Raw genomic sequence first — 16,312 nt, 5'->3', positions numbered from 1 at the left:
ACCTATTCTTTTTTCCTTCACATCATCTAGATTTTAGCCAATAAAGTGTATATAAACTATGTCACAAAAGCTCTTATTAACTCCCTGAAAACAGCAAATAGTGGGCCTTTTGTGGCTCAGGCATGGAGGTAAGCCACATGCACCATGGGCTAGACTCAGCCTGGGCCCCTTCAATTTACAAATCCAGCTTAAAATAAATTACAGGCCTCTACTGTTGTCCAAAAAGACCAACACTTCAATGATGACAGAGAGAAAGCAGCCTCGTACTTGAACAGGAGGACACTGGGCTGAATGAGAAATCCCTACCTCAAAGAGCCGTGGGATTCAATGATTATGGGAAGCCATGCAATCTCTTTTAAATAGATTAAAAGTTCAAGAAAGACTTTTACCGTAACTTAATGGGGAACAATGTTTGATCAAAAGGTGTCTCCCTATAATTTCAAATTTAAAACTGTAGATATAATTTGCAGCTAGTAGAGGGCAATTCAGTCATCATCATCATCATCATCAGCTGAAAACAGAAAGCACATGTATCAACAATTTTTTTTCCTTCCAGATGCTCAGCTATGGATCATTAATATAAAGCAGCTATTCCTACAAAAACATACAATAATGTTTCCTCTAGCAGTTAACTCTGTAGTTCTAGAAGACTTAAAGATTCTAGAAATCTGAAAGGATGGGCACCTTGAGGCTGCTTCATTCTAATCTCAGAACACAGTCAATCCCACACATTCTAGTATTCTCCCCTGTATGCCCTCATGTACCTGGCCCTCTAGTTACCTATTTACTTGTATCCCTCAGGACCATAAATGCCTTGAGACCAGAGACTCGATCTTCTCTGCCTTACTTTGTAAGTCCTATTGCCTGGCATAGAGTAGATGCTCCACAAAAACTGAATGAAACATAATAAATATTAGCCATTTATCTGTTGGCCTCACCGAAGTTCCAGAGGGCAGACTTTAATGAATGCTGATCTCCGCATCCCTACCAGGGCCTAACATACAGTGGCACTTAAAAGCCTGTCACATACATTTTTAAATTCAAGTTTCTAATTTATTTTGAATTTTATTTACATTTATTCAACTCATGATATGTGTTTACTAAAACGAAACACATTTCTGAAATGAAACAACTCTCTCCCACCCCTGGAAGCTCTTGATAGAGGGAAATAAAACTTTTCAACTATTTTTTAATTCTCAATGTGATAACTACAGAGAAGAAAAGCAACCAAAGTCTGCTGTCCAGTCTTTTCTGTGCTGTTCTGGATGGAGCCTTTGTTGGTGGCTCTTCCTCCAGAATCCGGGCAGAACAAAGCCTTTCTTCAAAAAGAGTCACCCTTTGCTGCATAGATTTTATTCAGTCAGCACTCGTCCCCAGCTCTTTCACAACTGTGACATGTTCATTATTTGAAAACTCTCTCTGCCCCCCTGCGTGTGACCATGCCCAGCTCCACTTATGACAGATAGCCAGCTAGGGCAGCATCCTGTTACTGCCCTTGTGAAACATAACTTTAGTGCTAGCAGCCGTTTCACCACTCAGGAGTTCAATGAAAGATGTTCAATGTGACCTGCAGCCTGATAGCTGAGTGGTAGCATACCACAGGCCCACCTCCCAGCATCCTCAATTTTGAGATACACACATATCCCAGTGGAAAAGGTGATAACCTTCTGGGAATCTAGATAAATATTTTTGTCAACTTTTCTCCAGGGAAAAAATGGTGATTTAACATTCCCGGCTAGGTGCAGGTGCTCAGGCCTGTAATCCCAACATTTCGGGAGACCAAGGCAGGAGGATTGCTTGAGACCAAGAGCTTGAGACCAGCCTGTGTAAGACAGGGAGACCTTGTCTCTATAAAAAATTATCCGAGGCTGGTGATGGGCGCCTGTAGTCCCAGCTACTCAGGGGACTGAGGTGGGAGGATCGTTTTAGCTTGGGAGTTCAAGGCTGCAGTAAGCTATAATCAAGCTATTGCACTCTAGCCTGGGTGATGGAATAAAATCTTGTTTCAAGAAAACAAAAACAGAACAAGCAACAACAACAAACATTCCTCTGAGTCATTCTAGTACCAGATTATTTCCATGTGTTACAATAGGGAAAACTGATTGCAACATGCGTCATGTCACTTACCTAATACAAGGTCAGAACATAGACACATGAGCCACATATGATTCCTTCTTCTAATCCTCCTGTTCAAAGCAGTAAGATAAATGATTTATTCCTCTTGACTTTACAAAATGAAATTAAAAATAAAAATGCTATCGAGTAGAAACCTCCTTGTTCTACCCTGGTCCTCTGGTCAGACACAGAATTTTAAAGTTAGAAAGGATCTTTGAGTCAGATTCCTCATTCAATAAATCTAGTCTGAGACTCACAAAAGTTAAATGGTTTGCCACAGTCACAGAGAACCAAAGCTAGAGGTCTCCTGCCTCCTCAGCCCATGTGCTTTCCAGAATACCACACTAAATCGAGTCTCTTGCCAAGAACTTCATCCTGACCTCATAATCCTGGAGAGGCTGTTCTCAGCTTTACTTCACTCCCTACCTCTTGGTAGACTAGCTACATAATCATCCACTAAAAAAGAAAAAAAAATTAAAGAGAAACCTTCTATGTCTAAAAATAACTTAGCAACAGCATTGTTTTCTTAAAGATATAATATTACCCCTAGCAACTGCTACAGAGTTCTTCCTTCCCCACTGTTTCCAAGACAAGATTGAATGTCCTCTAAGACCCTCCCTCCCTAAATGGTCCTCAAGCATGTTCTGAAAAAAAAAATAGGAAAGCCCCATACGAGGTCCCTTATTATATCGAGAGAATGAAGTTGGTGCCCATTTGAGAGGAGGTCAGATGACTAGGCACATTCAAGATGGGGAAAACAGTCTTAGAGACTCGAAAGCAACAGAGGACAGCTCCTGTCACTGAACAAATATTAATGAGAATCTGAGTGCCAGGTCCTGTGTTACCTGATGCAGTAACTGACAGGGACATCCTAGAAAACAAGCTTATGAAGCTACTAAATAACTGGTAATTCTCTCCATAAAACCCATCACCATAAAATCTGTTAATCCAATAATCCAAAACATGTTCCAGACCTTAGACTTCGCTATAGAAAATACCAAATACATAATTTGGTATTTTAATTTCAAATCTGACTATTTCTATTTCTTTTCTCCTAGACTAAGGAGCAAAGAAATAGTTCAAATGTGGGCAACAGGAAAAATGAAAACAGTATTTTTTAAAGAGATAATATGAAAATAAATCAAGAAGATAATGAGTAATAGGATATCAGAGTATAATTTTGATGGTTTAAGATTCCTTTTACTTGAAAAAGTGGAAATTAAGGTTGTGACAACTTAGGGTTCTCATAATCTTTACACCCATATAAAAGTTAATAAAAGAAATTGTGCATAAATTTAAAATTATAATTTAGTAACAGTCTGAGTTAAAAATCTTAGATCATATTAATGAAAACAGAGAAGCAGAGAAGTAAAACATATTAAATTTCTCATTTGATTCTGAGGGAAATCAAGAGATACCATCCTATTCTTGACTGTTAATGATAGGTATCACATAAATTTAAAGTTAAAAAAAAATCTTTAAAATAATCCTTGGATTTCAAAGCCTCTTAGATGAACCAAAGTTAAAAATGAAAACCAAATTAAACACAAAACTTTAAATTAAAACAGCAAAAAATTCAAAACACAATGAAAACAAGGAAGAATTTCAAACAGAAAGCTGAAAACAAGATCAATAAAGTAAAACCAATTAGAACAATTTGGAAACAAATTTAAATGCATTAAATATTTGTTAAGGGACAAAGGACATAGTTCTTTATAGGACAAAAAATAAAATCTAACTATGTTCTACTTTTAGGAAACATACATAAAAGTAATGACAAAGAAAGTTGAAATATAACAGGAAGCACAGATTTATGGAGAAATATAAACTAAGGTAGCAATATCAATGTCAGCTAAAACAAAACACAAGTCATAAATTAGAAAGTCATAGCTGGGTGCAGTGGCACACACCTGTAATCCCAGCACTTTGGGAGGCTAGGCCAGAAGGACTGCTTGAGGCCAGAAGTTCAAGACCAGCCTGGGCAATATAGCGAGGCCCCGTCTCTACAAAAAATTAAAAAGAAAAATTAGCCAGGTGTAGTGGCACAACAATAGACCCAGCTAGCCAGGAGGATTGCCCACTTGATCCTTAGAGTTTGGAAGCTGCAATGAGCTATGATCATGCCTCTGTATTCCAGCCTGGGTGACAAAGCAAGACCCTTTATTTAATGAAAAAAAAAAGAAGTCATATTACTCTAATAACAGCTATAATCCTCAATTGAGATGTTGACAGTAAATAACACATTAACACACACACCAAAATAAAAACTTATAGAAATATAAATAATTAAAATTAATGGAAGAAATCAGTGATTTACAACTTTAAGCGTTTGAGAGATCAGACAAAAAAAATAATAAAGTTCAACAACACAGTAAGTATTTAGGTATCTCCTGAAGAAAACTTCTTTAAAAAGGTCTGTGTAACTTTACCAAAACTGATCATAAGCTAGTCCAGAAATACAACCATAAAAATCTAGAAAAGCAGAATGCCATATATTAATAATCATTCTATTAATAATTAGAATGCCATATATTAATAATCATTTTATTAATACTATTCTATTAATAATTAGTACCAAAAGCTTAAAAGTAACTTGAAAATTTGCAAAACATTCTCCTAAATTATCAATCAAAAAGGAACTCATGGCATGTAATCATATGCTATTTTAAAAACTACTTTAATTGAGAATACCATACCAATATATAGAAAATACAGCCAAACAGTATAAAGAAAAACTTAAAACTCTGAAATGCTTTCCATTTTATATTAGTGTATAAATTTTCTGCCATAACAAAGAGACTCAAAAGTAGCTCAAGTGAGAAAGAAAATCTTCTTTTTCATGTCAAAATACAGGGTGACGGGAAGGTTTCACAAGATCATTTGTGGACCCAGGCTGGCTCTGCCATCTTCCATGTGGTTTCCAACGTAGTTCCCAACTAAGATGGCTACTGTAACTGGTGTAACATCCCAGCCAGCAGAAAAGGAAAAAAGAAAGTCTAGGGTAAGTGGCTTGTCTTAAATGAGGTGACCTTACACACATTACCATTCACCTCTCATTAGTCACACAGCCACACTTTGCTGCAAAAGAAGCAGAGGAGCACAGTTTCTAGATGGGCAGTCATGTGCTTAGCTAAACTCTAGGGGATCCATTCCTAAAAGAAGGAGTAGATTCTGGGCCGGGCGCAGTGGCTCACGCCTGTGATACCAACACTTTGGGAGGCTGAGGCTAGCAGATCACAAGGTCAGGAGTTCAAGATTAGCCTGGCCAATATGGTGAAACCCTGTTTCTACTAAAAATACAAAAACTAGCTGGGCATGGTGGCAGGCGCCTGTAGTCCCAGCTACTTGGGAGGCTGAGGCAGAGAACTGCTTGAACTTGGGAGGCAGATGTTGCAGTGTGCCGAGATCATGCCACTGCACTCCAGCCTGGGCGACGGAGTGAGACTCCATCTCAAAAAAAAAAAAAAAGAAAAAAAGATTCTAAGGGATACTGGTATGTCTTCTAACCAGTTTTTCTAGTTAAAAAACAAGAAATAAAATTCAACTCAAGAAGTTAAGAACAAGAAAGCAGAACCAAGAAAACACTGTAATTATTTCATTTTATCTGGCTGCTTCTTAGTGTCAAGGGTATTACCAAACATCAATTCAAGAAACTGGAAATGTACATCAGTACATTCTGAGGATTCCAATACATCAAACCACAGACTAGAAAGTATACTGAGAATTCATCTACTCTATACTCTCTTTCCTTATTTAAGGGCTTTTAATTCATTTTTTAATGTATATTGTATACACTGATTTATCTAAATGGATTTTTCAGGGTGACTAAGTTTTAGCATTACACAAAGGTCTTCTAACATTAGACAGAAGTTAATCTTTTGCTAATAAAACAACTTTCAAAATTTGTGTACCGGGTTTTTTTAAGCAATGTTACTGAGATAATAGTTTATATACAATAAAATACATAAATTTTAAGTGTACCTTTCAGTGGGCTTGGACAAATTTGTATCTCCACATAATTACTGCCAGAATCAAGATATAGAACACAACTATCATCCCAAAAAGTTCCCTTGTACTGCCTCCAGATCAATCACAACCCACCCTTAGCTGCATGCAACAACTTGTCCACTGTTCGTCATCATACAGTAAATGTATCTTTTCTCACACTTCTGATATACTAACCTAGAGCAATAAATGGAATCAGTTGTGGTGTTCTGTATCTGGCTTATTTTACTCGGTATAATGATTTTGAAGTTTATCCATATTTCTAGTATATACGATTTTTAAAATGGTAAATGAACATTGGCTTCGACTTCAAGTCACCAGCTGCATTAGCCCCTAGTAAGAGAGTCAGCTTCTCTTTGAAGCTTTGAAGCCAAGCATTGACTTTCCCTCTCTAGCTATGGAAGTCTTATATTGCATCTTCTTCGAATATAAGGCTGTTTCATTTGCACTGAGGCCATTAAGAATTATACTAGGGCTGTGAATACTTACGCTAAATCTACTCTGCTCTGTAAATGGAACAACAAAGCCTGGATGACAGCATGTCTGCTTACAGTATGGTTTACTGAATAGTTTAAGCCCACTGTTGAGAGTCACTGTTCAGAGAAAAAGATTCCTTTCAAAATATTATTGCTCAATGAAAATGCACCTAGTCACCCAACAGCTCTAATGGATATGTACAAGGACATTAATGTTGTTTACACGCCTGCTAACATGATATCCATCCTGCAGCTTATGGAACAAGGAGTAATTTCAGCTTTCATTCCAAGCTCATGGATAGGAAGAATCAATATCGTGAAAATGGCCATACTGCCCAAAGTAATTTATAGATTCAATGCTATCCCCATCAAGCTACCACTGACTTTCTTCACAAAATTGGATAAAACTACTTTAAACTGCATATGGAACCAAAAAAGAGCCCGTATTGCCAAGACAATCCTAAGCAAAAAGAACAAAGCTGGAGGCATCATGCTATCTGACTTCAAACTATACTACAAGGCTACAGGAACCAAAACAGCATAGTACGGTACCAAAACAGATATACAGACCAATGGAACAGAACAGAGGCCTCAGAAATAACATCATGCATCTACAACCATCTGATCTTTGACAGATCTGGACCACTTGGTCTAATATTGACGGTGGGGTGTTAAAGTTCCCCACTATTATTGTGTGGGAGTCTAAGTCTCTTTGTAGCACTCTTTAAACTGAGCAGAAATCTCTCTCTGTAACTTTTCCCCATTGACTCTAGCTATGACTTTCTGTAGCTCTAAATCCAGTCCCTCTTACACTTGAAAGCATTCAAATTACAGAAACTAGGAATGCTAAAGCTGTGATATTTTTATTGTGACTCTACCACTGCATGTGCTACAGAGTCTTGGATGTGCACTTTTCTTCTCTCTAAATCTACCTCCACTGGTACCAGGCTAGACTGGTTGGAGGGAGGGGTGTGGGATCACGGAACTGGGGGAAGTTAGCTGATTACAAATGGACTTGGGAGTATCTAAGGAACAGCAAGAAGGCAAGTGTGGCTAGAGGAGAGTGAGCAAGAGAGTGAGTGACAGGAGATAAAGTCAGCAGGTCTGGTAGAACATGTGAGACAACATTTTATACTGTGTGTGCTGGGTAGCCACCAAAGGGTTCTGAACAGAGGAATGACAGAAACTGTTTAACATTAAAAAAAACAAAAAACAACAACAACAAAAACACCTTTTACTCCTATATGGAGGATTAAATGGAGAGATACAACGAGGAGATAAGGAAGGCCAGTTAGAAGATGATTATTATCACCTAGGCAACTTATAATAGGGCAGTAAGGGTGAGGAGTGGGGTAGGGGTAATTTGGGATACATTTTGAAAGGAAGGCATATAAGCCTTACTAATGGACTGGATATGGGATATGAAAGAAAAAGTCCAACATGACTTTGAGTTTTTGGCCAGGAACAACTGCGTATATCATCTACACAGGGAGAAAAGTTCAAGATTTACATTTTAGACATATTAAGTTTGAAATGTTTATTAGACTCCAAAATGGAGATGTTGAAAAGACATAAAAATAAGTCTAGAACTCCTGGGAGAACTCCTGGGAGAGACCAAAGTAAAGAAATTGTAAATTTGGGAGAACAGATGGCATTTAAAACAAGAGATCACATGAGATTGTGTGGAAAATAAATACAGAAGGCTAAGGACTGAGCCCTGAGAAATGTCAACTTTTAGAGATCATAAAGAGAAGATAGTAAAGGAGATTTTGTATTTTTATGACTCTTCCTCAAAAAGAAGTTAGAATTATTTTGTCTACAAACTATGAAGTCCATAGCCAACCATCATAATCCTCTTCAAAAACCACTTTTTAGAGTCACATGCCTACTCTATTTCTGACTGCTGACCAACTAACAATCTGAATAGCTACATTTCACCCGTCAGCTGCTCAACTACCCCATCCCTGGTCTCTGGCATGTGTTGCAGGTTCTGGATCAAAGTTCTCATAACAACTAGGAACTTCTAGTTGTCCAACAGTTACCAGGAGGCACGTGGAGAGCATGTTCCCAAGAGCTGCCAAAAGTTCTTGGCATGTGATCAGTGAAGCACACAATGAGTGAGTGTTCAGCAATTAATCAGGTGACAGGGAACAACTGACATGTTAGGGGACTGCAGAATGAGCCAGAACAAAGCTAGACAAGAAACACCAGTCCTTACTCCAGGCTGTTCACCCCAGGAGAATCCACTCTAGGTGACCCAGTGTGATCAGATACTCTTACCTAGAAAAGCTGAAGTAATCTGAAGTTTACTACACATCTATGGAAACATGATGGCATTTCCTGGGAGCTGCTTATAAATAAACAGCAGGTACTATACTATATTATAACTATAACTGTAACTATAAATAAACAGGAGGTACTATACTATATTATAAATAAACAGCAGGTACTGTACTATATAATAGGCACTTGTTCTGTCCACCTCCCCATCTCAGAATTAGACTGGAGACAGCTGTTCTCACTCAGCCTCATCTGTAAAGGGAATTCCAACCTATCTCATAGGTAATTGTGAAGATTATATGAGATAATGTAAGTAAAGTGCCTAGTACATAGAAAATGTTCAGGCCAGGCGTGGTGGCTCACACCTGTAATCCTAGCACTTTGGGAGGCCGAGGCAGGCAGATCACAAGGTCAGGAGTTCGAGACCAGCCTAACCAACATGGTGAAACCCTGTCTCTACTAAAAATACAAAAAAATTAGCTGGTCGTGGCAGCGCATGCCTGTAATCCCGGCGGCTCAGAAGGCGGAGGCAGGAGAATCACTTGAACCCAGGAGGTGGAGGTTGCAGCGAGCCGAGATTGTGCCATTGCACTCCAGCATGGGTGACAGAGCAAGACTCCATCTCAAAAAAAAAAAAAAAAAAAAAAAGTTCAATATATATTAGCTATTCTTATTTACACTTTGATGACCACAAATTACAATCAGCTGAATGGTAAGCATGTCCCTAAAAACAACACTTTTAATGCTCTTCTAGCACAGAATAACGCAAGTTTTTCTTGTTTGCTTGTTTTGTGTGAACTATTACATGATCAATGTAATTTAAACTTGGCCTGAGAAAACGATCCTGTCTTTTTCTAAACTTCCCAACCAAGGTTAGCACAATCATGTTAAACAACTAAAAAATAGATTATAATTCCATTAACTGTAATTCTATTAACATGAGACTGTTAACACCAATTCTGACTAAAGACTACCAAGCAACGCAGAAATTTCGAAGCTGGACAATTACTCTGCAAGAGTTATTCAGGCACGGGTCTGCTCTTTTAAGTGTCTATATCCTTTAAATATAATATATTTATATTTCCCTTTATGAAATTTAACTAAAATCATTAAATTTGGCAGCAGAAGCAGGAAACCATCCACAAGACCTGCATGGCTACTTTACTTTTATTAATGAAAAGTTACATAAGAGTTTTGGCAAACTACAAAATTTCCTTCTTATAAGTCTTTTAATATTTATAGAAATTTAAAATACTTATCATGCTAGAGTCCATTTTAGAAACTGAGAATTTTATTATCTGACAGCACTAGATTCTGTATTATTTTAGCTCAATTACAGAAATGGCTATGTAAGAGTTATGCTCATCTTTATTCATACTCATTAACAATAGGTCTACTGTGTCTACTACTTGACCTAGAAGCTCCAGTAGTGTGACTGAACAAAACTATACTAACGGGGTCTCCAAACCACTGAGTCACATTATTGGACTTTCGTCTCTAAACAATACACTAAAGAAAAGAAAAAGAAGTGTACTGGGAACCATTTAAAGGGCCTGCTTGGAATAACAGAAAAAGTTACACAAAAGGACCAAAAAACACAAGTGGCTGAAAGCATCAAAGAGAAAGCCTGTAACCGAGTACGAGGAGATGTCCGCAAACACCATGCCCATTATAGCAGTCTTTTCTTGCACTGTTATAAAGAACTATCCAAGACTGGGTAATTTATAAAGTAAAGAGGTTTAATTGGTTCATGGTTCCTCGAGCTGTATAGGAAGCACGGCTGGGGAGGCCTCAAGAAACTTTCAACCATGGCGGAAGGCAAAGGGGAAGCAGGTACGTCTTACATGGCGGGAGCAAGAGGAAGAGTGTGAAGGGGGAGGTGCTACACGCTTTTAAACAACCAGATCTCATGACAACTCACTCACTATCACAAGAACAAGAAGAAAGAAATTCGCCCCCATGATCCAATCACCTTCCATCAGGTCCCTCCTCCAACACTGGACATTACAATTTGATATGAGATTTGGGCAGGGACACAAATCCAAACCATATCACCAATGTTAAAAAAATAAAATTGCATACTTCCTATAAATTGAAAAATGAAACCTATAGCCATGTATTTCCTTGAATCATTTTTATGTAATCTGGATTTTTTAAATTAATTTTTTTATTTTAGTCCAGAAAATCTACTTCTAAACTATACATTTTGAATCAATAAACTCTGACTTTTGTGCTTCAAGTAAATTTTTATTGTGAAACAATTTTAGGTTTAGAAGACAGATACAAAAATACTATAGCGTTCCTATATACCCCTCATTCAGTTTTCCATAAAGTTAAACATCTTACATAACCACGGGACATTTGTCGAAACTAAGAAATTAACACTGATTAATTTCTAATTGATTACTATTAACTGAAATATAGACTTCATTTATATTTCACCTGTTTTTCCACTAATGTCTTTTTTTAGTTCCTAGGTATAACCCAGGGTACCATATTGCATTTAGTTATTTTTTTTAATGCTTTAAGTTTTGCTACATGCCACACTCCTATATCTTATAAATAATATCCTCATTATAATTATTATAGAAAATAAGCCTAAAATTCCCTGGGAAATATGATTTTTTAGCTATTAGGGAAATGTTACATGAAGATTCATGTAAATGTGGTATTTCTACAAACGTTACATTGAAGACAAAAGAGGTAAATTGCTGAAGTAAGATATGCCCCACTGTCTACTTTGCCAGGAACCTGTGAGATCAAATTACTTAATGTTTCAGAAATGTCTCTTCAAAAAATGCTTGTCACTTACCTATATCCCAAGGCTCCTGTAGAGTCATAAGATATACCATAAATCCTTTTAATTAATTCTGTAACAGAATACAAAGTATTATTATAATCATATTCAGATAATCCATTTTTATCAAATATATGTAAATAGTACCTTATTTTCAAGTTTCATTTCTAATTACGGTGTATTTTTATTAAGACAACAAAAGAACTAATGTAGAAGAAAATAATTCCATAGTTGATTACATGTCTTTAGTTTAAAAATGAAAGCATGCAAAATTTAATAAAAGTTTTAAGATAAATAGAAAATGTTCCAGAAAAAAAGAAATGCCGCAATGAATAAAACTGGCTAAGAAGAATGCTTCACATTCTTTTCCATGTGCATAATGCTGTGGAAATTACTAGTCACAAACAAGTGATTCATATTCAGGGCACAGTCTTTTTGACAGGAAAACAGTAATCAAGAGTTTGGGATTCAAAGATTTTTGAAAGGACAAATGTCTGGTAAAGTGTGTTAGTTTGCCTGAGACAGTCTCAATTTATGGCCACTGTCCCACTGTCCCACCAGTTTCATTTGTCCTGGGTTTTTCATTTTCTTTCTTTCTTTTTTTTTTTTGAGTCGGAGTCTTGCTCTGTCACCCAGGCTGGAGTGCAGTGGCACAATCTCGGCTCATTGCAAGCTCCGTCTCCCGGGTTCACGCCATTCTCCTGCCTCAGCCTCCCGAGTAGCTGGGACTACAGCCGCCCACCACCACGCCCGGCTAAGTTTTTGTATTTTTAATAGAGATGGGGTTTCACCATGTTAGCCAGGATGGTCTTGATCTCCTGACCTCGTGATCCACCTGCCTCGGCCTCTCAAAGTGCTGGGATTAGAGGCGTGAGCCACTGCGACCGGCCGGGTTTTTCATTTTCTAATGATTTGTTTTAATGATACCATTAAAATAGGCTAGGACTTATTTGGACTTTTAGGCTCTGCCATAACCTCATTAAGCCGTGTGAGATACATGTGCAAAGAAGTCTGTTGTCAATTTCACATGTGGTTAAATCTGAAAGACACCTAGCAGTAACCCATTTCTAAACGTACTGTTACTGATACTTCATTCTTAAAGACAGCACCCAGGCACCTCGCAGAAAAAGTGTTCTCAGGCAGGAGCAGGTAAGGACAGCTAACTCCTCCAGCCTTGAAAGGCCGTAGAGGAAATACTGAGTACTGACTGCTGTCCCTGCTCATGGCTAGCTTAAAGACACAGATTTAATGAAAGCAGATAGAGAAAGTGTTTTACATATTACTCTCTAAAGCATGACTTTTCATCTAGATCAAATTACTTTTTTAAAAAATGCACTTAGTTCTGATTCTAAAGCATCTTTTTTACATCATCAAAGTAAAGTGATATCTGGTTGGCTCCATTAACAGAAAAACTCACAGTTAAATGTTGCCAGCTTTCTGTCAGTATCAGGAAATGTACCAACTAGAAAAATCAGTTAATTCCAATAATGGTTTGATGGTTTCATCTAATTCATGAAACCAAAGTAAAGCTGTTGGAAGTTCATTCTGTAGAACATGAAACACCTGACATTGCTTTAATTGCTACTTAAAAATCAGTTTAGAAGTTCAACAACAAAAACAAAATTACTGTTGGTTCTCATTATTCACAGTAGTTATGGTCTATGAAGAAGTTACCATGAATACTGAATTAGGGAATACCAAATTGTTTACTCATAAGGGAAATTCAGGGTTGGGTTCCTGAGAGCTCCTGAGAGCCTCTGATTACATTTTAATTAGCTGACCAAACATAACCTCATTTTATGTATAGTTCTGTTTCAAGATACCTGATTAATATATAGTCATCCACTGCATGATGTGTCAACAACAGACTGCATCTACGATACAGGTGGTCCCATAAGATTATCAAGCTATATTTTCGCTGTACATTTTCTATGTTTAGATACATAAATGTTTACTATTCTGTTACAACTGCCTACAGAATTCAGTATAGTAACACACCGCACAGGTTTGTAGTCCAGAAACAATAGCCTTTACCACATAGCCTACATGTGTAGTAAGCTATAGATTCATATAAGCACACTCTATGATATTTTCACAATGACAAAATCACCTAATGATACAGTTCTCAGAATTTAACCCTGTTGTTAAGCAATGTATGGCTGTTTACTGTTGAATCACTATGAGTCACTGAACTCATAGCCAACAGCACTATAAGTTTATCCATCATGTGTATTTTCTCCTTAAGGCACATCACAGCCTTCTTGCACTTAGGAGCAATATACAGCACTTCAGTTTCACACTGAATAGTCATTTTAAACACAGAAATCACAAAGAAGCCTAAAAAAGCAAAAATCATGGCACTATATAAACCCAAAAAAGGAGACTTGTTTACTGTATGAGAGCTGAAGGAAATCAGCCTGCCAACTAGGAATGTGTTCAGCAATCCAAAATTTTCACCATTCTGTACCATTTGTAGTCATGCACTCAGTTGAATGACTAGTGTCATGAGTATTGATTTTGCAGTTACAAATAAATTTGACAGGTTCAGTATCCCTTACCTGAAATGTTTGGGGTCAGAAGTGTTTTGAATTTGGGGTTTTTAAAAATTTTGAAACATCTGTATTATATACTTACTGAGTATCCCTAATCCAAAAATCTGAAATCCAAAAGGCTCCAATGAGTATTTCATTTGCGCATGACCCTTGAGAATTGTGTTGAGCATCATGTTGGCACTCAAAAAGTTTAGGATTTTAGAGCATTTCTGATTTTAGATCAGAGATGCTCAATCTGTAATAGGCAGACGAATTCATGAAAGCAAAATCTGTGAATAGTAAGGGTCAATTCTATTTGTTTTTACAGTGATAACACAATTACAAACTTTGAGCACAGCATCATAGAAAGAACAATGTTCTTATTAAATTTTAAAAATGATGTAACAGAAATAAACTTGGACTTGGCTGTGGTTCACATATAATTCACAACTGTGCCCATATAAACTGCAATATATTACCAATCAAAATTGGAGGAAACATATTTCACAACTGCATCCACAAAAGATGTGACATTCTACCAATCAAAATTTACAAATGTTTATACATGCACATAGGGTTAAAAAAAATTGAACTAAGGTTGGGTGTGGTGGCTCACACCTGTAATCCCAACATTTTGGGAGGATGAGATGGGAGGACTGCTTGAGCTCAGGTGGTCAAGGCTGAAGTAAGCTGTGATCATACCACTGCACTTCAGCCTGGGCAACAGAGTACACCCCCATCTAAAAAAAAAAAAAAAAAAAAATGAACTAAAATATTTGCGACAAAGCTGATGCTGAATTTAGAAAAATATTTCAGCATGACAGTCCATGTTTTCTCTTTTTGTTATCTAGCTTAGAATTCTTTGAGGCTTAGACTTTGTAAAATCATCAACATAACGGATGATTTTCATTCAAACACTACATTCAAAGTCAGTTGAAAATAGCTATAGACTAAACGTTTGTATCACCTTAAATTCTTATGCTGAAGCCCTAATACCCAACGTGATGGTATTCAGAGGTAGTGCCTTTAATTAGGGTTAGATTAGGTCATGTTGGTGGGGCCCTCCTGATGAGATTAATGCTGTTATAAAAAGAAACAGATCTCTCTCTCTACCCCACCACCCCCATCCAAGTGCACACACCCAAGAAGGGCCATGTGAGGACATAACGAGATCAAATCAGGTCTGCAAACCAGGAAGCAGGCCCTCACCAGAAACTGATCTGCTGGTTCCTTGATCTTTGACTTTCCAGCCTTCAGAACCGTGAGAAATGAATTGTTGTTTAAGCCACCCAGTATGTGGTATTTTGAGACAGCAGCCCAAACTAAGACAGAAATCTTTCATTCAAGATTTAATTTTTATGGAGAACTTATTTTTTTACTTAAATAAGTTTATATTATGTACTAGAATAAAATGAACTTGAGAATGCCTACAATTTAGCAGCATCTAAATTTGGTTAAGATGTTTAAAAGATTTCCATAACAGACACAATTTATTTCACAAGCTTTGTCATAAAAATTTTGTTGAATAAAAGTGCTGTAAATAGAGTTTACTTTTTTAACAGTTGCTGTGAAAATACATGTGCCAGAATATTTGCATATTAAACTATTACAAAATAAAAATATAATAGAATTTGCTTTGAACTTACCAGGTACCTCACTATCAACATAGAGGTTACATTCTCAAATTTAAAAATCACAGTTTATATAGAAAATAGTAACTTGAAAAAATCAATAATTTCAAATGTAGCAATCACAAAATGCAACTTGAAAAAGACTATGATTTTATGAAGCAATTAAAGATAATACAACTATATTTTTAAAATATTTTTTCCAATACAGAGATCTTATATATTAGATACAAATTATAGCTAAGAAACTAATGTATATGAACTTTTACTGAGAATTATATTTATGTTATTTTTAATGTTAAAACAGTTGTTTTGCTTTAATGAATATAGCTATATCTTAATATGTCTTAGAAATAACTTTATTTTTAAAATAATTCCTTAATAGGACTATTTTATAGGTCCGCCAATATGATGAAACCAATTTGTCAGTCAAGTAATAAAATTAAATAATTTTATTGTTTTTCAGAAAGAATATCAATT

At 36.6% G+C, this 16,312-nt stretch overlaps 1 protein-coding gene across 10 annotated transcripts in view; it reads right to left on the bottom strand.

The window, feature by feature from the left end:
• The window catches only part of ZNF438 (zinc finger protein 438), a 177,558-nt gene that overhangs the window by 120,443 nt on the left and 40,803 nt on the right, over positions 1-16,312 (bottom strand). For 8 of the 10 annotated variants that reach the window (XM_031652418.1, XM_021943956.2, XM_003903515.5 and 5 more), the window contains exon 2: positions 11,689-11,746. The gene's annotated coding sequence lies outside the window, so the exon portion shown is untranslated. Of the gene's footprint in view, positions 1-2,127; positions 3,655-4,025; positions 4,046-11,688; positions 11,747-16,312 lie in introns of those variants that run through there. The other 2 variants (XM_009214193.4, XM_031652417.1) reach the window with 2 other exon arrangements.

Source organism: Papio anubis, chromosome 11, assembly GCF_008728515.1.
Source record: "Papio anubis isolate 15944 chromosome 11, Panubis1.0, whole genome shotgun sequence".
In the NCBI taxonomy this organism is placed as follows: domain Eukaryota; kingdom Metazoa; phylum Chordata; class Mammalia; order Primates; family Cercopithecidae; genus Papio; species Papio anubis.
This window is presented reverse-complemented; position numbering and strand designations above follow the sequence as displayed.